Genomic DNA, 22,590 nt, shown 5'->3' on the forward strand with positions numbered 1-22,590 from the left:
CCAGCCACCAAAGCCGCTCCCAGGGGTCCCGGTGGGAGTGTGGAGTCAGCTGCGACACCTTCCAAGGTGGGGAGGGGCCACAAGAAACCCAGCAAGTCTGGGAAGAGCAGCACGGCGGAGGAGACCGCCATCATCCCCGCTTCCCAGGAGGCCACTGCCATCATCCCCGCTGCCCAGGAGGCCACCGCCATCATCCCCGCTGCCCAGGAGGCCACCGCCATCATCCCCGCTGCCCAGGAGGCCACCGCAAGCACCTGCCCTGCTGCCCAGGAGGCCACCGCCAGCACAAGCCCCGCTGTGCTAGAGAGGACCGCCAGCACAAGCCCCGCTGGGACAGAGAGGAACGCCAGCACAAGCCCCGCTGGGCTAGAGAGGACCGCCAGCAGAAGCCCGGCTGGGACAGAGAGGACCGCCAGCACAAGCCCCGCTGGAATGGAGAGGACCGCCAGCACAAGCCCCGCTGGAACAGAGAGGACCGCCAGCACAAGCCCCGCTGGGACATAGAGGACTGCCAGCACAAGCCCCGCTGGGACATAGAGGACCGCCAGCACAAGCCCCGGTGGGACATAGAGGACCACCAGCACAAGCCCCGCTGTAACAGAGAGGACCGCTAGCAGCTGAGTCACTGCAAAGGAGCCCGCCGCCTCAAGCACCGCTGAACAGGGCACCGCCGCCTCAAGTACCACTGAACAGGACACCGCCGCCTCAAGCACCGCTGAACAGGACACCGCCACCTCAAGCACCGCTGAACAGGGCACCGCCGCCTCAAGTACCACTGAACAGGGCACCGCCGCCTCAAGCACTGCTGAACAGGGCACCGCCGGGCACCGCCGCCTCAAGCACCGCTGAACAGGGCACCGCCGCCTCAAGCACCGCAGAACAGGGCACCGCCGCCTCAAGCACCGCTGAACAGGGCACCGCCGCCACAAGCACCGCTGACCCATGAGCGCCAAGGGCACTGACGCTACTGAGTCCGTCACAAGCAGGATGAAGCACTCTGGGCACATAGCCCCCTCCAGAACCAGTGGAGAGATACATCCAGTACCTCTGTCCTTAGCAGGATGAAGCACTCTGGGCACCATGCCTCCTCCAGAACCAGTGGAGACTGTCATCCACTACCTCTGTCCTTAGCAGGATGAAGCACTCTGGGCACCATGCCCCCTCCAGAACCAGTGGAGACTGTCATCCACTTGAGAGACTGTGGCTTTGCACTTCCCAGGATGGAACAGTGGGCAACCCACCCACTGTATAGACTTGAGAGAGTGTGGCTTTGCACTCCCCAGGATGGAAAAGTGGGCAAACCACCCCTGTACAGACTTGAGAGACTCTGGTTTTGCACTCCCCAGGATTGAACAGTGGGCAAACCACCCACTGTATAGACTTGAGAGACTGTGGCTTTGCACTCCCCAGGATGGAACAGTGGGCAACCCACCCACTGTATAGACTTGAGAGACAGTGGCTTTGCACTCCCCAGGATTGAACAGTGGCCATGTGGCCCTCTCGTGGATTTGGCTTTCTGCACTCAACCGGCTGAGGTGCCCCCCCTTTCCCTCCCCTGAGATGCCTGTTTTCTTGCTCTCTGATGCCCCTGCAGTGTTCTCTCCGTCATGGTCGGGGATCTTGTGTGGGCCTCGCCCATACCGTTTGGGCCCAGTGTTTCACGGTCTTCATTGGAGCACCACCTGGACTACTAAGCTTGGTGTATATTTTGTTTATGGTGTATATATTTTTTTTTGCGTATTTGATTTTAATATATTACAATGGTTACACTAATTTCCTTTTGTCTTTGCATTCTTCCGGGGGGGTTGGGGGTGTAACTATAATGTATAAATAAATATGTATTAGTGTGTGTGTTGTAGTGGGTGACGGTGGGGTGGGGGTGTTTCGTGTGTGTGTGTCTGTTTTTTCCCTCCCCCCTCCCCTGTGTTGTAGGTGCAGTACTCACCGTTGTCTTCGCCGCCGGAGTTCGTGCTCCTGGTAGAGGAGCAAGAAGATGAGGTCTGGCAGGATGTGCAGCTCGGGTTCCATGGCATCCGGATTCCTTGTGGGGTGTGTAGAGGTGAGCGTTTTCCCTTCGAAGTCCTGTTTCCGCCGTGTTTTTGCCCGTGGTGAGTCCCCCCCGGAAAAGGTGGCGGATTGGTATGTTGTGATACTGTGGGTGGTACTTTGTCTTCCGCCTGTCTGTTGGCGGTGACCGCCAAGCTGTTTGTCTGTACCGCCGTGGCGGTCGGAGTGTTAAAGTGGCTGTCTTTGTTGGTGGTTTCCGCCACGGTCGTAATTCCAATTTTTTTACCGCCGGCCTGTTGGCGGTCTTACCGCCGCTTTAACACCGTCTGCCAGGGTTGTGATGACCACCATAGTGACTTCCTGGACCAGTTTATTTTGATGGTATCTTAATAGGTAATGATAACTCCCTTTATGTGTTAATGCTTGCAAAGGTGGATCAGGTGTGTCATTCCTGAGTTGCAAAGAAATATAACTTTGCCTTCCCCACTCTTTTTTCAGTTTTTGCATTCTCTGGGTTACAAGTGTGCTTCCAGTGTTAGCATAATGTCTAGTTGATTGAAACCATAAAATATTTGTTCTTTCTTTTTATAGTGTGTTACCTATTTGCACTGAGGGATAATGTTGATAAGGGTGTAGGGGTGAGGTTATTCATCTTGTCTGTTGATTTCTCTGTTGTTACCTTTGTTGGTGCTTATGTGTTCTTATGTCACTTTTTTTATATTCTTGGCTTTGAATGATTAGAGCAGAGGACAGCCAGGGATTTCCATTTAGTCGTGGTTTTTGGTGAAAATAATTGCTTAATTTAAATAATTTTCAATTTCTTTTTTGGAGAAAAGTCTGCCTATATTCTTTCTCTGCTTTAAGGAACAGAGGTCCCAAACCAGCAATATGGTAAAATATTGTACTGGTAATGTTCAAATAATGGTTAAAAATCACATTTATTAAAGAATACAGTAAAACCAGGTGTGTGGAGGTGCCAACCTCTACAGGGCACACTGTACAAGTTTTGTGACATACACAGGCAAAGGTATAGGTGAGTAGAGGTAGCAACCTAGACAGGGCATACTGTACAAGCTTGGAAACATACACAGGCAAAGTTGAGTAACACAACAAGTCAAGTCATCCATGCCACAATGTAAAATATGATGACGCTAGTTCCCTTAACTACCGCCATGGTGCGCCGCATCCTAGATACAGCGCATACATGGTGGCTTTAGGTGGGCACAAAGGGGTGCCAGAAAAGTCAGGCCCCTAGTTGGGCCATTAGCCATCAAACTCTATGCCCAAAATGTGTAATTTCCTTGGGATGTGAATTTAACAAATAATGGTGGTCATTCTGACCTCGGCGGTAAAAGGCGCCTACCGCCGGTCAGAAATCCTCCATAATTCCGCCGCGGCCGCGGTAACCCGCCACGGTCATTCTGACCCGCAGCAGCCAAACCTCCGAAAATCCGACAGCCGCAACAGACCGCCAGACCAGCGGTCGGCGGAAAAGTGGAGGTGACCAAACCTCCACCGTCACGCCAACAGAAATACGCCCATGCCATCACGACCCACGAATCCAAGCGGCGGTCTTTCAAACGCGGTTTTCCATTGGCGGTACACACCGCCGCGGTCAGAATACACACAAACGAACAAAACTCAGCTACATTGGACGATTTGAATTCCACACACCTGATACACATACACACACCACTCCCACACACACAATACAATATAAAACACGCACCCACATCACCCACAAACCCCAACGACCAAAAATTCAGAAAGAAGCACTGAGAGACACATCAGCGATCACAGAATACCATCACACAGAGGCACACTACACCATCACCCACACAATATCCACACACAAAACAACACACACCACCACACTCAACACACTTAACTACACATACTCCACCCCACACATCATACACACCACTCCATGGCACCCCAAAGACACCCCCGCTTCTCAGACGAAGAACTCAGGGTCATGGTGGAGGAAATCGTTCGGGTAGAGCCCCAGCTCTTCGGCACACAGGTCCAATACACCAGCATTGCCCGGAGGACGGAGCTATGGCAGAGGATTGTCGACAGGGTCAAAGCTGTGGGACAGCACCCCAGAAATCGGGAAGACATCAGGAAGCGATGGAACGACCTACGGGGGAAGGTGCGTTCCATGGTATCCAGGCACAACATCGCCGTGCAGAAGACTGGCGGAGGACCCCCACCTCAACCCCCACAATTTACAACATGGGAGGAGGAAGTCTTGAACATCCTGCATCCTGACGGCCTCGCAGGAGTCGCCGGAGGAATGGATTCTGGTAAGTTGAAGCTTCAATACTGCTTCCCCCCCACCTGCATGCCAAATCATACCCCAGCCCTCACCCCCATCCTCGAACCCCACCCTCACCCCCACCCCCATCCTCACCCCCACCCTCACCCCCACCACCATCCTCACCCCCACCCCCAGCACACCTATTCCCTGCCAATGTCTCACCATCACAACCCACACATCCCAAAACCTAGGCCTGCATGCGTCCACTAAGCATGGACACCCATCACCAAAGCATGCCCAATGCATATACACATCCCCCCACAAGCCACCCTCACCAAAGCACCCACACACGAATGCCAGCACTTGGGGACACGGGAACCCACAGATACACCCATATGCCACACATTGAAACTATAACCATACCTCTATACCCCTGCAGGACCCGACCGTCAACACACCGCCACGGAGGGCCCAGAATTCTCCACACCCCCCACCCAAGAGGCCGTCAGCGATGACAGCAGCTCTGTCGACCTGGACACTGATGACCAGCCCGGACCATCGGGGACCTCTGGACAGTCGGTTCCCCTCACACAGGCACAGGCCACTACAGACCCAAACCCCTCTGGGAACACCAGCACAGCTCCCCCCCAGCGGGCCCATGCCTCTGTCTCCAGGGCGCGTCAATCTGCGGTGTGTCTACCACTACAGGGCACCCAGGATAACCCACCACCCCAACAACAACAGGGACCTGGGGGCAGTGGTAGTGGGCACACCGGCCAGGGGGCAGAGGCCCAGGGAAACAGGGCAAATCGGAGGGCAGCTGTGCGACAGGGGGGGGACGGGCCCAGGGAACCCACTCTCCACGAGGCCCTCACCACCATCATGGGAGCATACAACCGCTCCCAGGAGACGATGGCGACGGTACTGGCCCGGTTCCAGGAGATCCAGGTACTGCAGGAGGAACACTATCGGGGGTACAGGGTGGACATCAGAGCCCTCACCTCCACCCTGGTTACCATGGTAGGGCTGCTGCAGGACCTCATCAACACCAGGACGGACACTCAACAACAACAAAGGGCCCCTGCCACTAGCCTGGACCAAGAACAGCCAACCACCTCCGCCGGCGCTAGTGGACAGGAGGCCCCCGCACAACAGCAGCCCACCAGACCCCCACCTCCTGCAGGAGAAGAACCACCCCGCAAGAGGGCCCTGAGATCTCGCAAGAAGACAGAGTAGGATGTCAAGACCCCCGCCAGCAAAGGATACCACCTGATGTCATCCCACTGTCCCACATTGTCACCCTGTCCATCCTTGAACTGCCCATGCTCCATCTCTCCACAGGCCTATGGACAATGCACCTGTGTGACTGTTACTCTGGACTCTGCCATGGATATTCCTTCACCATAGCCCCCACCCACTTGAAACCACCCATCCCATTTTGAGCACTGAAATAAACACCTATTTAGCACAAAACTATCTGGAGTCTGGCTGTGATTTCAAAATAATGTAATTGACATGACAGTGCAAATATGTCCTTGTACATAGTGAAGTCAACAAACAGCTGCCACAAAGTTGTAGTCCATGGGGAAACGAAGCACAGGACTCGTAGTGGGGACCCCAGATCTGAAATAGGGAGGGAAAAGCCACAACTCAGTCATCATACACTGGGGCAAATAGACAGGCAGCAGAGATGCAGGAGAGTAGTTCACATTTACTAAATTATGTTTGAATTGTTACCTGTGTCCTATTGGAAGTACTGTTCAATGATTCTGTCCCTGTTGTCTGTTTCAGCCCCGTCGTCTTCCTCCTCGTCACTCTCCACAGGTTCCACAGCTGCCACAACACCACCGTCTCGACCATCCTCCTGCAGGAAAGGCACCTGGCGGCGCAAAGCCAGGTTGTGAAGCATGCAGCAGGCCACGATGATGTGACACACCTTCTTAGGTGAGTACATTAGGGATCCACCTGTCATATGCAGGCCCCGAAACCTGGCCTTTAGGAGGCTGAAGGTGCGTTCGATCACCCTCCTAGTACGCCCATGGGCCTCATTGTACCGTTCCTCTGCCCTGGTCCGGGGATTCCTTACTGGGGTCAGTAGCCACGACAGGTTGGGGTACCCAGAGTCCCCCAATAGCCATACACGGTGTCTCTCTAGCTGTTCCATCACGTAAGGGATGCTGCTATTCCTTAGGATGTAGGCGTCATGCACTGACCCTGGGAATTTGGCATTTACATGCGAGATGTACTGGTCAGCCAAACACACCACCTGGATGTTCATGGAATGGTAACTTTTTCTGTTCCTGTACACCTGCTCCCTGTCTCTTGGGGGAACCAAAGCCACATGGGTCCCATCAATGGCACCAATGACGTTGGGAATATGTCCAAGGGCGTAGAAATCACCCTTCACTGTAGCCAATTTGCCCACCTCAGGGAAAATGATGTAGCTCCTCACGTATTTCATCAGGGCAGACAACACTCTGGATAACACCTTCGAAAACATGGGCTGAGACATCCCAGAAGCAATTCCCACTGTTGTCTGAAATGACCCACTTGCCAAGAAATGGAGTACTGACAGGACCTGCACCAGAGGGGGAATCCCTGTGGGTTGGCGGATGGGGGACATCAGGTCGGGCTCCAGCTGGGCACACAGTTCTTGTATAGTGGCACGGTCAAGCCGGTAGGTCAGGATAATGTGGCGTGCTTCCATTGTCGACAGGTCCACCAGCGGCCTGTACACGGGAGGATTCATCCGTCTCCTCGCCAAACCCAGCGGACGGTGCCTAGGAAGGACAACATGGAGCACACAGTCAAGCAACCCACAGGTACGTACTCACAGCTTGCACAGTAAACGATTCTCTATGCAGTGAATGGCGTGTCTGAGTGGCTATGCAAGGCCTAGGCCAGTGTGACGCAGTTGAAATTGAGCCATGTGGACCCTCGAAATGGCGGCTGCCTGACCTGTGAAGTGTGACAATGGGATGTGAGGTCAATGCGCTGGCGTGGCACACTGCGGCGGTCGGCGGTCGAAGACCGCGGCGCGAAGCCGCATTGGTTAACATTGAAGCCTATGGGTTTCAGGAGCCAATGGCGAAGGGCGCCGGAGGTGGCGGTACGCACCGCCGCGGTACGCACCGCCGCGGACGTGACCGCCATTTTCTATCTACTTATTCACTTGCGACTTGAACTTTCACAGGAGAGGACCTATACTGCAAGTGTTGCTGTGACCTCGGTCTGGAAGGGACAATGGCTGCTGCGCCTGGGGAAAGGGCCCCTGCCTTCACTGGAGAAGAGTTGGAGAAACTTGTGGATGGGGTCCTCCCCCAATATGCGCTACTCTACGGTCCTCCAGACCAACAAGTGAGTTTAATTCAATATGGATTTGGGGCCACTGGCTGGCTTGGGGGCCTGGCGGGGGGCCTGGCGGGGATGGGGGGCATGTTGGGCCTGGCGGGGGGCCTGGCGGGGGGCCAGGCGGGGATGGGGGGCATGTTGGGCCTGGCGGGGGGCCTGGCGGGGGGCCTGGCGGGGATGGGGGGCATGTTGGGCCTGGCGGGGGGCCTGGCGGGGGGCCTGGCGGGGATGGGGGGCGTTGGGCCACTGGCAACGAAAATGCAGACAAACTTGAACGTGGTATTTCTCCCTCCCTGTACGTGTCACATAGGTCCGTGCCCATGAGAAGATCGGGATTTGGCGTGCCATCGCCAAGGAAGTCCGGACCCTGGGGGTCCACCATCGACGGGGCACCCACTGCCGCAAGAGGTGGGAGGACATCCGCCACGGGACCAAGAAGACCGCCGAGTCTCTGCTGGGGATGGCCTCCCAACGTAGGCGGGGTGCCTGCCGTCAACTGACCCCCCTGATGTTCCGGATCCTGGCGGTGGCCTACCCTGATTTGGATGGGCGCGTGAGGGCAGCACAGCAGACACAAGGGGGTGAGTACAAGCATTATCTACTCTGTTGTCGCGCAGTGGAGGTGTCTGGGTGGGGGAGGAGGGCTGGGGGTCCCCCTAGGCCAGGGCGATATCTGTAGGCTGGGCACCCCCGAAAGCCCCTGTGTCCCCAGCCACCACCCTCAGTAGTGTGTCAGTACAGCCATCCCTGGGCCGTGTCATCCATGGGTGCAGTTGTCAACTCTAGGCGTGTAGGGCATGTTCCACGGAATGCGTAGCGGACCCCAAGTGCGCAACTTAGTGCAGGGGGCATCTGTGTCTGTCATGTCCGCTAACTGTACCGGTGATCCATGTACTCAAAATCTCTTTATTTCTCTCTCCCCCCCCCTTTTTGTTTCTCTTTCTGTGCTTGTGTGCATCAGCATCATCAGGCGGAGGAGAAGTGGCATCGGAGCAGGAGGGAGCTGCATCTCACATGGCCCAGGAGGGCCATGCCACAGAGTCTGACTGGACCAGTGAGACGGAGGGCGAGGGGAGCTCCACAACGGGGACGACTGGACCCTGCAGCGACACGGACACGTCCTCGGAAGGGAGCTCCCTTGCGGGGGTGGCACCATCCGTGCCCCCGCCATTACAGGTACAGCCGCCACCCAGCGCACCATCTCCGCCCTCCCAGCAGCCCCTCAGCGTTCTCCCCGTGCCCGCTCTGCCAGGAAGCCGGGCATCTCCTTCGCCCCAGGCACCTCAGGCCCTGCCCCTGTTACCCCCGCTGCCCTCAGTGAGGAGGTCATTGACCTCCTCCGAACGCTCATTGTTGGGCAGACTACCCTTTTGAATGCCATCCAGGGGGTGGAGAGGGAGGTTCATCGCAGCAATGCGTACCTGGAGGGCATTCATTCGGGTCAGGCTGCCCATCAGCGATCGTTCCAGGCTCTGGCCTCAGCACTGACGGCAGCCATTGTCCCTGTCTCCTGCCTCCCTCTACTAACTCCCTCCTCCCAGTCTCCTGTTCCTCTGCCTGTCCCACCCACACCATCAGACCAGCCTACACACACCTCAACACCCAAGAGCAGCTCATCCAAACATAAGCACCACAGATCACGCAGACATTCACACAAGCAACATTCCGATGCAGACATGCCAACAGTCACTACCACCTCTGTGACCCCCACCTCCTCGTCTCCCTCCTCCCTCCCTGTGACGTCTACACTCACACCTTCATTCACCTCACCATCAGCCAGTGTTTCCATCACCAGCACACCCTCCAGTACAGTCCGCACACGTGCAGTCACCACCCCCACTGCCATTTACACGTCCCCTGTGTCCTCTCCCACTGTGTCTGTCACCCCCTCTTCCACACCACACAAACGCAGCCACCCACCCACCCAACAGCCATCCACCTCACGACAGCCTCCCGCTCCTGCACCTGCACCCAAAGACAGCAAACTTGTCTCGCCTACAACCACATCCTCTCCCTCCACTCCCATACCCACTGTACCTACCACTCTCCATTGTCCCAAGAAAATCTATCTCTCTACTGCTACCTTCTTTCCTGACCCTGAGCCCCCCCCTCCTTCTCGTCGGGGTAAGAAGAGCACCTCAGCCAACACCAGCCCTGCAGCCCCCTTGACAAGGGTGCAGGGGTATTGGAGCCCACCAGCCCGCAGGTCTGGATCTTCGCCCTGCAGCAAGGGGACAGCCAGCCCACCCCCTGGGAAGAGGAGCAGAAGGCGGAAGGGCCGCCGCCGGAGCCCGGATTCTATATCCCCCCAGGACACTAGCCAGCCACTGTCAACAGCCACAGCTCCAAAGGGAGGAAAGGGCCACAGACTCCCGACTAAGGAGGGCAAGGGCAGCAAGGCGGAGAAGTCAGGCAGCAGGCCTGCTGCCCATGGAGGACCCGTCACAGCTGCCCAGGAGGAGCCCGCAACCCCCATAGCCGCTGCCCCGGGAGGAACCGGCACAGCTGCCCCTGGAGAGCCCACCACCCCCATAGCCGCTGCCCAGGGAGGACCCAGCCCAGCTGGCCAGGAGGGCCCCACCACCCACAGCCCAGGTGGGCATTGAAGGAGCACCATCCCCGCTGCCCAGGAGGGCACCAACAGGCAATGAGCAGTTGGCCATTGAATGTCCGCCGTCTCCAGCACCGCTCCGCTGGGAACCGCCGTCTCAAGAACCGCTGAACTGGGCCCTTCAAGGCAAGGACCGCTGAACTGGGCCCCGCCGTCTCCAGCACCGCTCCGCTGGGGACCGCCGTCTCAAGAACCGCTGAACTGGGCCCTTCAAGGCAAGGACCGCTGAACTGGGCCCTTCAAGGCAAGAACCGCTGAACTGGGCCCTTCAAGGCAAGAACCGCTGAACTGGGCCCCGCCGTCTCCAGCACCGCTCCGCTGGGGACCGCCGTCTCAAGAACCGCTGAACTGGGCCCTTCAAGGCAAGGACCGCTGAACTGGGCCCCGCCGTCTCCAGCACCGCTCCGCTGGGGACCGCCGTCTCAAGAACCGCTGAACTGGGCCCTTCAAGGCAAGGACCGCTGAACTGGGCCCTTCAAGGCAAGAACCGCTGAACTGGGCCCTTCAAGGCAAGAACCGCTGAACTGGGCCCCGCCGTCTCCAGCACCGCTCCGCTGGGGACCGCCGTCTCAAGAACCGCTGAACTGGGCCCTTCAAGGCAAGAACCGCTGAACTGGTCCCTTCCAGGCAGGAACCGCTGGCCCTTTGGCAGACGTGGCAGGACAGGATCTGTCTCGGGCAGGGCTGCAGGATGTCCTCTGGCCAACATGCCTCCTCCAGTGGCAGTGGAGTCTGTTATGGACTGTTTTGACTGTGGCTTTGCTCTCCCCAGGATGGCCCAGTGGGCAGGCCACCCACTGTATGGACTGTATGGACTGTGGCTTTGCTCTCCCCAGGATGGCCCAGTGGGCAGGCCACTCACTGTATGGACTGTATGGACTGTGGCTTTGCTCTCCCCAGGATGGCCCAGTGGGCAGGCCACCCACTGTATGGACTGTATGGACTGTGGCTTTGCTCTCCCCAGGATGGCCCAGTGGGCAGGCCACCCACTGTATGGACTGTATGGACTGTGGCTTTGCTCTCCCCAGGATGGCCCAGTGGGCAGGCCACCCACTGTATGGACTGTATGGACTGTGGCTTTGCTCTCCCCAGGATGGCCCAGTGGGCAGGCCACCCACTGTATGGACTGTTTGGTCTGTGGTTTTGCTCTCCCCAGGATGGGCCAGTGGTCATGGAGTCCCCTCGTGGATCTGGCGTCGTGTACTCAAGTGGCTGAGGTGCCCCCCCTTCCCTTCCCCCTGAGGTGCCTGTCCTTTTTTCTTTCTGATGCCCCTGCAGTGTTCTCTCCGTGGAGTTCTTGTCGTGGGACTGGGCCTTGCCCCTTTGCTCAGGACCCCTGTGGTCCACGGACAGTGGTTGGACAAATTTAGTAGATGTATATATTTTGTACATAGTTTATTTATTTATTGGGATTACTGCTGTCCATTTTTCAATATATCTGCCCGTTTAAGATCTCTTCTTTTGGTCTTTGCATTATTTAGGAGGGGGGGTTTGTGGGTTGTGACAGTGATCTGTGGGAATGCATTGATGTGTGTGTTGTAGTGGGTGTGGGTGGGTGGGTGTGTGCCGGTAATCTTTTCCCTCCCCTGTGTCGTAGGTGCAGTACTCACCGATGTCTTCCGCGCCGCCGGGCGTGCTCCTGGTACAGGAGCAGGTATAGGAGTGCGGGGATGACCTGCAACTCGGGTTCCATACTGCCGGAATCTTGCGTGGAGTATGTGGAGGTGAGCGTTTTCCCGTTCGTAGTCTGTTTCCGCCGTGTTTTTATCGGCGGTGCTCCCGCCCCGGAAAAGGTGGCGGATTGGTGGGTCGTGATAGGGTGGGCGGTACATTGTCTGCCGCCTGGCTGTTGGCGGGGACCGCCGCGCTGTTTGTTTGTTCCGCCGTGGCGGTCGGAGTGTTAATGCGGCGGGCTGTGTTGGCGGTTCCCGCCAGGGTCAGAATTGCATATTTTGGACCGCCGGCCTGTTGGCGGTTTGGCCGCCGCTTTATCACCAACCGCCAGGGTCAGAATGAGGGCCAATGTTTTATCATTCTTCCATCCTCAGAACTAAGGGCCAGATATAGGTAGGTCAAAAATTGCGACTTGCAATTTGCGAGTCCGTGCGACTCACAAATTGCAAGTCGCAATTTGCTATGCAGAAAGGTGTCTCAGACACCTTCTGCAACTCGCAATGGGGTCGCAAAGACCCACCTCATTAATATTAATGAGGTGGGTCGCAGTTTGCGACCCCATTGCGAGTATAGGCACTCACGGGGATGGTGGCCTGCTGGAGACAGCAGACCACCATGTCCGTGACTGCTTTTTAATAAAGCAGTTTTTTTTTTCCATCTGCAGCCCGTTTTCCTTAAAGGAAAACGAGCTGCACTTGGAAAAAAATACCGAAACCGTTATTTTCGTTTTTTTTCCATTCACAAAGGGGAAGGAGTCCCATGGGGACCCCTTCCCGTTTGCGACTTGGTTACCATCCACTTCAAGTGGATGGTAACTGCGATTTCATTTAATTGCATAGCGTTGCGAGTCGCAAATAGGAAGGGAACACCCCTTCCTATTTGCAAGTCGGAAATGCATTTTGCAAGTCGGATCCGACTCGCAAAATGCATTTCTGCATCGCGGAGAGGCTTTTGTGCCTCGCAAACGGCGTTTTTCGCTGTTTGCGAGGCGCAAATCCTTTCCTACATCTGGCCCTAAGTGCATGCAACTGAGGCAACGTCTTCTAAATCTATTTATATCTTCCAACTGCATCAGCCAAAACATTATAATAAAATTACACATTGGTTACTGTAAATTAGCAATTATCATGTAACACAGATTCTATCCCAAACCATTTTTTTGTCAATTTGCCTCAGTACATTACACTCATTGCAGTGTCGTGGTTCATGAGCACTACCATCTTACTTTCAGGTTGACAATCACTACCATTAACAAAATGATTGGGGCCATAAGTCATTCAATAGTAACAAAATCTGTGATTCACTGAACTGCTTTTTACTGTGTACTAAACCTATTTTGTGATTTTGTAAATCATCACTGAATCACTAAATGAGTTTAGGAATGCATACCAGATCGCAATTTGGAAGGGGCATGTTAAGGTAGTCTCTTCTAAATTGCAATTTGCAATGAAATGTATCAGTGAATTATGACCGCAAACTATTGAAAAATTATCGACTCCTAGTGTTTGCCTGACCAATTGTCATTTAAAAGATATCGACTCCTCAAAGAGGAAAGGGTACCCTTGAGACATTTATTAATGTTACAAAAAGGTTGTTGGCGAGCAAGCAGTTTGACTTTAGAGAAAAACAGGTTCAATTTATAAATGGTTTATTTAAATTATCACAAACATGGGAAGCCTGCTTACCTCAGCAGGCGACCACCCCTGTAATGTCATCTAGAGTATGCCACAATTTGGTACCTACCTCAAAACATTAGGTAGGTCAGATTGCAACCCACTCCAAATGGTGGTTTTGTGAAATGACCTTGTAGTATAGAGATTGGTTTACAAAACTCATTTGATTCACAAAACTTTAGTGCGGTACTTGCAAACACTTATTTGTAAATCAAGGGTACATCTAACCTTTGGTCTCCTATTGGTTGTTACAATTACCTCTGCATTTTACTTGCTATTCATTGGATAGTACTACTCTCTTATTAATGCCATTTTATTGTACAGCAAAATATCTGCATAGAGTCTGTGATTATTCACCTTGAAGATGTGAATTAAATTTGTCTCTTTTTAGCTTTCTGCATCCTGGTTAGTTTCTATCTCCTGATGTCCATCTGTGTGTAATAACCATTTCCAGTCTATCTCCTTCTGCTTTTTATGAGGCATTTATTCAAGGGAAGCCTTGAGGCTAATAATCTTTTCCTATTTTAGTTAGTTTCATGTGACAAAATGTTTTGTTCTTCATAATGAAACAGACCATTTTTCTTATCAGTTAAGACAAGTTGCCTCATGAAGCAGGCCATAAAGTGCCTGGTCTTGTTCTCTGGACGTAAGGCCTCATTATGAGTGTGGTTGTCCAAGGACCACCACACTCACAGTGATGGTCAGACTGCTGCTCTTGCTGCAGTCTGACTGTCACATTACAACCCTGGAAGGCGGACTCGCCAGGGGACCACCGTCCTCACCAGGAACATGGTTCCTGGCGGGCTGATGGCAATCTGAGTTTTACTCATCCACAGCAGTGCTGAACTCAGCACCACCTGGCTGATTACAACTCAGCCTTCTGCCAGCCTTTCCATGGTGGGGACCCCACCACGGAAAGGCTGGCAAAAAGCCAGTGCCGGGGCAACTGGGGGATCCCTGCACTGCCTATGCCCATGCTTTGCGGACAGTGTGCGTTCCAATGGTGCTAGTGTGCTACAGTGTTGGCCTCGGCTCCCTTAAAGGAGCCGAGGCCAATATCATAGCACTGTTCCCACCGGTCAACCCAGCAGGAAGGAGTAATACAATGTTACCGTCGGCTAGCCTGGTGGGAACATTGTAATGCGCTTTGGGTGATGCTACCGGTATGATGGTGGCATCCTCCCCACAGCTTTAGCGGTCCTTTGGTAGGACTGCCAAAGTCTTAATGAAGCCCTTAGGGCCAGATGTAGGAAGGTCCGAACTTGCGATTCGGAAATTGTGAGTCTGTGCGACTCGCAATTTCCGAATCGCAAATTCGGATGCAGAACGGTGTCTCAGACACCGTCTGCGACTCGCTATGGGGTCGCAAAGACCCACCTCATCAATATTAATGAGGTGGGTCGCATTTTGCGACCCCAGAGCGAGTCCCTGCACTCACAGGGATGGTGGCCTGCTGAAGTCAGCAGACCTCCATGTCTGTGACTGCTTTTTCAATAAAGCAGTTTTTTTTTTTTCATTTTGCAGCCCGTTTTCCTTAAAGGAAAACGAGTTGCGAAATGAAAAAAATAACGAAACCATTTGGTTTCGTTTTTTCAGTGTAGTCAGTGGTCCATTGGACCACTGCCTGCTCTGAAAAAACCTTTATGCCCACATTCACAAAGGGGACCCCTTCCCTTTTGCGAATGAGTTACCACCAGTGTGAAACTGGTGGTAACTGCGTGTTGCTTTGCGACCGCATTCGCGGTCACAAAGCAATTCTGAATCACGATGCGAGTCGCAAATAGAAAGGGAACACCCCTTCCTATTCGCGAGTCGCATTCACAAATTGCGAGTCGGTACCGACTCGCAATTTGTGAATGAGCATCGCGTTAGGCTGTTTGCATGGCGCAAACTGCGATTTTCGCAGTTTGCACCATGCAAACGGCTTCCTACATCTGGCCCTGAGTTCTGTACACACCCCTTGCGAGCTCTTCAAACTTATAAGGGTGAATTAATAGACATTTGTGTCATTTCCTGAATGGAAAAACAGAGGAACCCAATTACTTCATCCACTTCCAGTTTCTCTGATACCCCGGAAAGTAGTATATTGTTTCTAAAACTCCTGTCTTTTAAATCTGTCAGTTTTTCCAGAAGTTCCAATGATCTTATTCCCAGGCATTTTTTTTTTACTGTTTCTAATCTTGTGTCTATTGAGTCTTGTACGGAATGCTGCTACGTCAATTCTCAAATATTGTACCTCTCATGCTATACCCATTGTTCTCGCTTTTATTGAGCCCTTACATTTTTATTGTGGCCAGTTCCTTTAGTATGGTTTCCAGTGGAGTCTCTGTTGCAGTAGCTTGTAGGTGTCCCATATCTGTTCTCAGGCCTTTTCCTGCAACTGCTTCTCTAAATAGTAGCTGTATGCCATGTTTAAAGTAAACAAATGCAACGTGTATAATTTTAGTGTGCAAAATTAACACTCTTCTCTTTTACTGCACTCCCCTTGTTTTCCTGTATTCATATCTTTCTGAAATAGCTTTGGCAGCCAAGCGGGTATTCATTTCCCTTTTTATGTCCATGCATTAACTTTATTTCATCATCATTAGGAGTATCAATTTTGTCCAATCCTTTTGTTTTTCGTCTTGTGTTTATAAATGTGGGGCCAAAGGTATTGCTTCCTCATCTTCCATTCTCAACAGGTTTCTTTCTCTCTTTCTTTCTGTCTCTTGGCTTTAAGGAGGCCCCTTACTGGACATATGCTTCACCAAGGGGCAGATGTATCAAGAATGCATTTTGCGAGTCGGAAATAGCGATTTTTAAGAAATCGCTATTTCTGAATCGCAAAATGCAATGTATCATATTTGCGATTCGGTAATAGCGATTTCTTAAAAATTGCAAATGCTATTACCGAATTGCAAATTGCGATACAGCCCCCATTTGCATCTATGGGCCTGTAGGCCCATATTTGTGAATATTTAGCATGGTCCAAATTGCGAATTCCTAACTGGAATTGGCAATTTTGGGAAATGCAAAGTCCAGGGTGCTGGGGGCCTTAGCCCCCCTCTGCTGCACCCCAAAATATTTTTCTTACAACATGCCAAAAGGGCATGTGTGCTTTACATGTAAATTTTAAAAATGCATTTCAAATGCATTTTTAAAATTTGCACATGGTTACCACCAAGTTCAACTTGGTGGCAAATAGCGATTCCTTAATGCCTAATTCGCATTAAGGAATTGTTTCTTACATGTGCTTTAGAAATCGCAAATAAGGATTCCTTATTTGCGATTTCTTATTTAGAGAGTCGCAATTTGCGACTCTCTAAACAGGGTCGCAATTTTAAGGAATCGCTATTTTAGCAATTCCTTAAAATTGCATTCAGAATGCCTTTGATACATTCTGAAATGGCTTTTTGCATTCGCAAACGGGCATTCGCACCGTTTGCGAATGCAAAAAGCTTTGATACATCTGGCCCTAAGTTACCTGCAGCTTTTCCGGTTCACCTGGCACCTATTTAGCAGTATCACTGTGCATTTTTGTAGCCCCACCAGTATTTTCCTCTCTATTGCTTACTCTGCCGCACTCCGTTCTAAAACACCAGTATCACTTTCTCTGTTCAGGCCCAAATGGACTAATTTGCTGCACTCTCTTCACTGGGTCTCGGGTCTGTGTACAGTGTTTTCAACCTTATTCTTAATCCCCAATGGAGTGGTTCATTTTTCTATTCTCAAGCTTTGTTTTTGATAGCTGTCCCATCTCTGTTATGTTTTTGATTCGATCATTAGCTAATAGGCCTCCAAACAGCTATATGCCTGAGCCACCATTTCTTCCAGATTGAATCCCTACCAGAATCCAGTGCATTTAAGATACATAGGGGTAGAGGGGCACAAATCACTTAAGTTCAAGTGGGCACAATATAGTTCAGCTAGACAGTGGTGCAAAGCCTCCAATTATTTGAATAAGAAGGTTACACTGCAGTTCAGTGAAGTGGCACAAATCGTATAATGGGGATATAATGTAAGGCTAGTACAACAGCTGCCAGATGGGAGAGCTTCCAGTGTAAGTATGGTAAAGGGTAGGGCAGGGATGCCAATCACTCAATTAAAAGGCTCATGAATATAGTTATTGTAAAGGCATCAATCAATCTGATGGTAATATTGTAATCACAGTGAATTAAAGGAATCGGAGGTAAGTGCTAGTTACTAGCACCCCATTTAAGCAAAACGATATATTCACTTATGAGGTGAGAATGGTGTAGGCAGGTTCTGGCTGTAGCGCAAAACTGAAACTCATGTTATGAAGGGATTGACAATTTCCAAGGTACTAAGGGGACAAAAAAGAAACTTGTTAGTCTCCACAATCACACAGGTTTCTAGGTGCGAACACAATTTCCAAAACATCCCTGCCCTGGAACACCCGCACCCACCCATGAGGGCAGATTGTTTTGCTACATAATATTACATCATACTTTTGTACTGAAAATACATGAAAGTACAGAGATTTTCAACTGTAAACTGTCTTTTGTGTATGTAAATATACATTTTCATTATTAAATAATTTCATCTATGTCTGTAAAGTGCCTTAAATGCACAAAAGGCTTTCTGAATCAGCCCCCTTGTATAAAGTGAATTTGTACAGATCTGTAAAAGCCGACTCTACACTGCATTTTGTATGCATTAACAGTTGGTTCTATCTTGCGACATACAATGCAACTTTTTCCTTTACTTCATGACACACTTCATCAGGGACTTGAAAGGCCCCTTGCATTAGATCCAGATAATGGGTGCTTAAGAGCTATTGTACATTAGCAGAAGTGGATTGTTAGGGCATTAGTATTAAAATTCAAACACATATTAGCCTTACTGCATTTTTCATTTTTCACTGCTTCCATAACCAACTGTTTTTTACTACCACTACTAATATAAGCTTCGAAATTAAAATGCTCACAGGCTACCCTTCATCAAGAAGCAAGTATAACACTTATATCCACTACTCAATCTAAAAGCAAAGGATTTCAGCGTCTTAACTTTAATCATATCTACAAAAAGGATTTGGCATCTGATGCCTCTGTGACATTCATAAATCCTAATCATAACAAACAATGCCAAAGTAATTCTTCAGTGGTAAAATTAAATTTCTTCAAGCTAATCTTCCTCAAGCAGCAATCTCCTTACTTGACCACATGACACATGTTTGCATACCCCACACTTATTTGAAGACACATACACAAAGAAAATCGTCAACAGTCTTAAACCTTCTGCTCTTTCGTAGGATACCAGCAATGCAAAAATCATCAAACTTTGCTAACCAGCCATCAACCCAATAATTACAAATGCTTCCTTATTGTTAGCAATGGTCCCACAATACCACAGACACTCCATCACAACCCTACTGCTAAAAAGAGTGATGCTGACACAGAACACCTAAGGAACAGCAGGTAAATTATGGCCTACCACCAATTTCTAAGAGTCTTGAAACTGTGATAACTGTAAAGTGTTCTGCATAGCTCAAAAAAATCTTCTTAGTGATGAAGAATTTAGGGCCAGATGTAGAAAAATCAGTTTTTGCAACTTTCAGATTGCGAGTCTGAGCGACTCGCAATTTGCAAGTCGCAAAAACGGATGCAGAATGGTGTCCCAGACACCTTCTGCGACTCGCTATGGGGTCGCAAAGACCCACCTCATCAATATTCATGAGGTGGGTCGCATTTTGCGACCCCATAGCGAGTCCCTGCACTCACAGGGATGGTGGCCTGCTGTAGTCAGCAGACCTCCATGTCTGTGACTGCTTTGTAAATAAAGCAGTTTTTTTTTCATTTTGAAGCCCGTTTTCCTTAAAGGAAAACCATTTGGTTTCGTTTTTTTCAGAGTAGGCAGTGGTCCATAGGACCACTGCCTGCTCTGAAAAAATATTTTTATCGACATTCACAAAGGGGAAGGGGTCCCATGGGGACCCCTTCCCTTTTGCGAATGTGTTACCACCAGTGTGACACTGGTGGTAACTGCGAGTTGGTTTGCGACCGCATTCGCGGTCACAAAGCAACTCTGAATTGTGATGCGAGTTGCAAATAGGAAGGGAACACCCCTTCCTATTTGCGAGTCACATCTCGCAATTTGGGAATGTGCATCGCGTGAGGCTGTTTGCATGGCGCAAACTGCGTTTTTCGCAGTTTGCACCATGCAAATGGCGTGCTACATCTGGCCCTTAGTTTTAGACACATTTAAGGTACAGCTCCTTAACAAATATGAGGGAAGAATTGGCCTCAGCAGAGACAACCCAGGACTGTGCTTTGATCCACCTCAACTCAGCCATAGCCTTCTACATAAAATATCATAATATCTTCATCTCAAATTTAAAGACCACCTGTGAAAATAAATGAATAGTTCTGACATGGTTTAGGCCAAACGTATCTACCACACTTCAGCTTAATCTTGATGATAACCTTACAAAATCACTGAAGTGTCATGTTGCCTACCAGGTCAATCTCTATTCAAATAGTACATTGTCAACTTAATAAATATCGCCTTCAACTACACAAATATTTTACCACCTGTACAAGGACAACACGTAGATTCAACTCAGAGTTCCAAAGATTCTAGGTAATCAGAAGTCTCTTAAAGATTGGGGGGCATATTTATACTCTGTTTGCGCCAAATTTGCGTCGTTTTTTTCGATGCAAATTCGGCGCAAAACGAACGCCATATTTATACTTTGGCGTTAGACGCGTCTAGCGCCAAAGTATGAGTAAAGAGCGTCATTTTTTTGCGTGAACGCCTTCCTTGCGTTAATGAGATGCAAGGTAGGCGTTCCCGTCCAAAAAAATGACTGCGACGCAAATGCGTCGTATTTATACTCCCGGGCAAAAATCACGCCCGGGAGTGGTCGGGGCAAAAAAACCTGCATTTGCGCCTCTTTTTAACGCCTGGGTCAGGGCAGGCGTTAAGGGACCTGTGGGCTCAAAATGAGCCCACAGCTGCCCTCCCATGCCCCCAGGGACCCCCCCTGCCACCCTTGCCCACCCCAGGAGGACACCCAAGGATGGAGGGACCCACCCCAGGGACATTCAGGTAAGTTCAGGTAAGTATAAATTTGTTTTTTTTTTATATATTTTTTTTGGCATAGGGGGGCCTGATTTGTGCCCCCCTACATGCCACAATGCCCAATGACCATGCCCAGGGGACATAAGTCCCCTGGGCATGGCCATTGGGCAAGGGGGCATGACTCCTGTCTTTACTAAGACAGGAGTCATGTAAATGGCGTCTGCGCGTCGTTAAAAATGGCGCAAATCGGGTGGAGGCGATTTTTTAGCGTCAACCTGACTTGCACCATTTTTAAGACGCCCTAACGCCATTTTTCCCTACGCCGGCGCTGCCTGGTGTACGTGGTTTTTTTCCACGCACACCAGGCAGTGCCGGTCTGCTTGCGCCAGCTAACTCAATAAATACGGCGCCCGCATGGTGCTTCAGAATGGCGTTAGCCGGCGCAAAAAAGTTTTCGGTAAACTGCGTTAGCGCAGTTTAGCGTCAAAAAGTATAAATACGGGCCTCGATCTCTAAAGTAAACCAACTGATGAGGAAAAATGTGTTTTATCTCAATGGGAGTAAAAGAATGAAGGATCTATTCACAAATTGCATTTTGTATTATGTTTTGTGGTACTACAAAACGTTCAGCATAATGCTGTTGAGAAACCTAGGTGTAGAGTTTAGGCCTCTGCCTCTTCTATACATATAGCATATCCCATTTTATCAGTAAATGTGGGAGAGACACAGGGGAGTGGTTAGAAATGGGGAATAATTACGAATAAAGGGTTAACAAAAGAACGAGGAGGGGTTTACAGTTGGGTCGGAGAGGGGTTTAGGGAACAACGTCAGCCCACCCACAATAGAATAAGGCCATAGCTATACGCAAACTGCACTTCTGTAGTTACTACAGCCAAAAAAAGTAATGAAACACACTAGCGTAGAGTTCGGTGGGTTTGGCCCCAAACACGTCCAAGTAATGGTATTGCAACCCTCTTCCAGAGAGAATAATGGTGACTGATGCTTAATTAAAACCTCATAGGAAATAATATTACATTATTTAAAATAGTAAAAAATAGAAATAAATATAAATTAATGTTGACAATTATTTTGTAATAGTACATTTAAAAAAAATAAATGCGTATTTGTGTTATTTAAATGTATTGGTGTATTTAAAGAAAGACAACACAGACATCGCTAAAATAATAAGCTTTATTTTAACTCAAAGGGGAGTGTAATTTGTGTTGTCCCTTAACGTCTTTGACTGTATAAATGGCATTCGAGCGCAACTTTAGCAATTGATAACAGACACGTCAAACGAAAAACACAAGCTGTACCGAAGCAATCATTTACAGATGATGCCATGCTTCTGGGCTAACAAGTTCTGTCCGGGTAAGTCAGATGGAAAGTGTCATTGCTTAGAGCGAGAAGTATGATCTCATGCACCACACCACAAAAAATAAAAAAATGAACTAGTGAAACAAAAGAGAAACAGACAGCCAAATGTGAACGAAAATAATCCCAAAGCAGATACAGGACCACTATCAGAAGATCTTTATTTTAAAGAGAGAGGAATATTAGTCAAAAGCAATACTGATTTTGTAAGGGAAGGACTTGATATATAAGAAGAAAGAAACATGATTTTGCTGTGAGAATATGTTAGAATGTCTGCATGGTTCTGAATTTGAGTAAGGCCATGTCCAAGAACACTAGACCTGAAATTACACTAGGTCCTTGAGGGGATGTCCACATATGTTCATTTTCAAATTCTCAGTAATGAATGCTCCGGAGAAGAAAACATGTGAAGTTATCAGGTTACTAGAATATTTACCTCTCATATGATACTCTCGAATTGCAAGTGGGATCTTCAGCTTCCACACCACGACGTAATCCAATGAATTATCCAGTGTTTGTCGCACCCTTTTGCTACCATAGAAGCACCATCTACTATTTCCAAAATCTGCGGAAATATTCTGAATATTTCTTCAATGGCTTTCGGTTATATTAATGAGGAA

Source organism: Pleurodeles waltl, chromosome 5, assembly GCF_031143425.1.
Source record: "Pleurodeles waltl isolate 20211129_DDA chromosome 5, aPleWal1.hap1.20221129, whole genome shotgun sequence".
Classification (NCBI taxonomy): Eukaryota; Metazoa; Chordata; class Amphibia; order Caudata; family Salamandridae; genus Pleurodeles; species Pleurodeles waltl.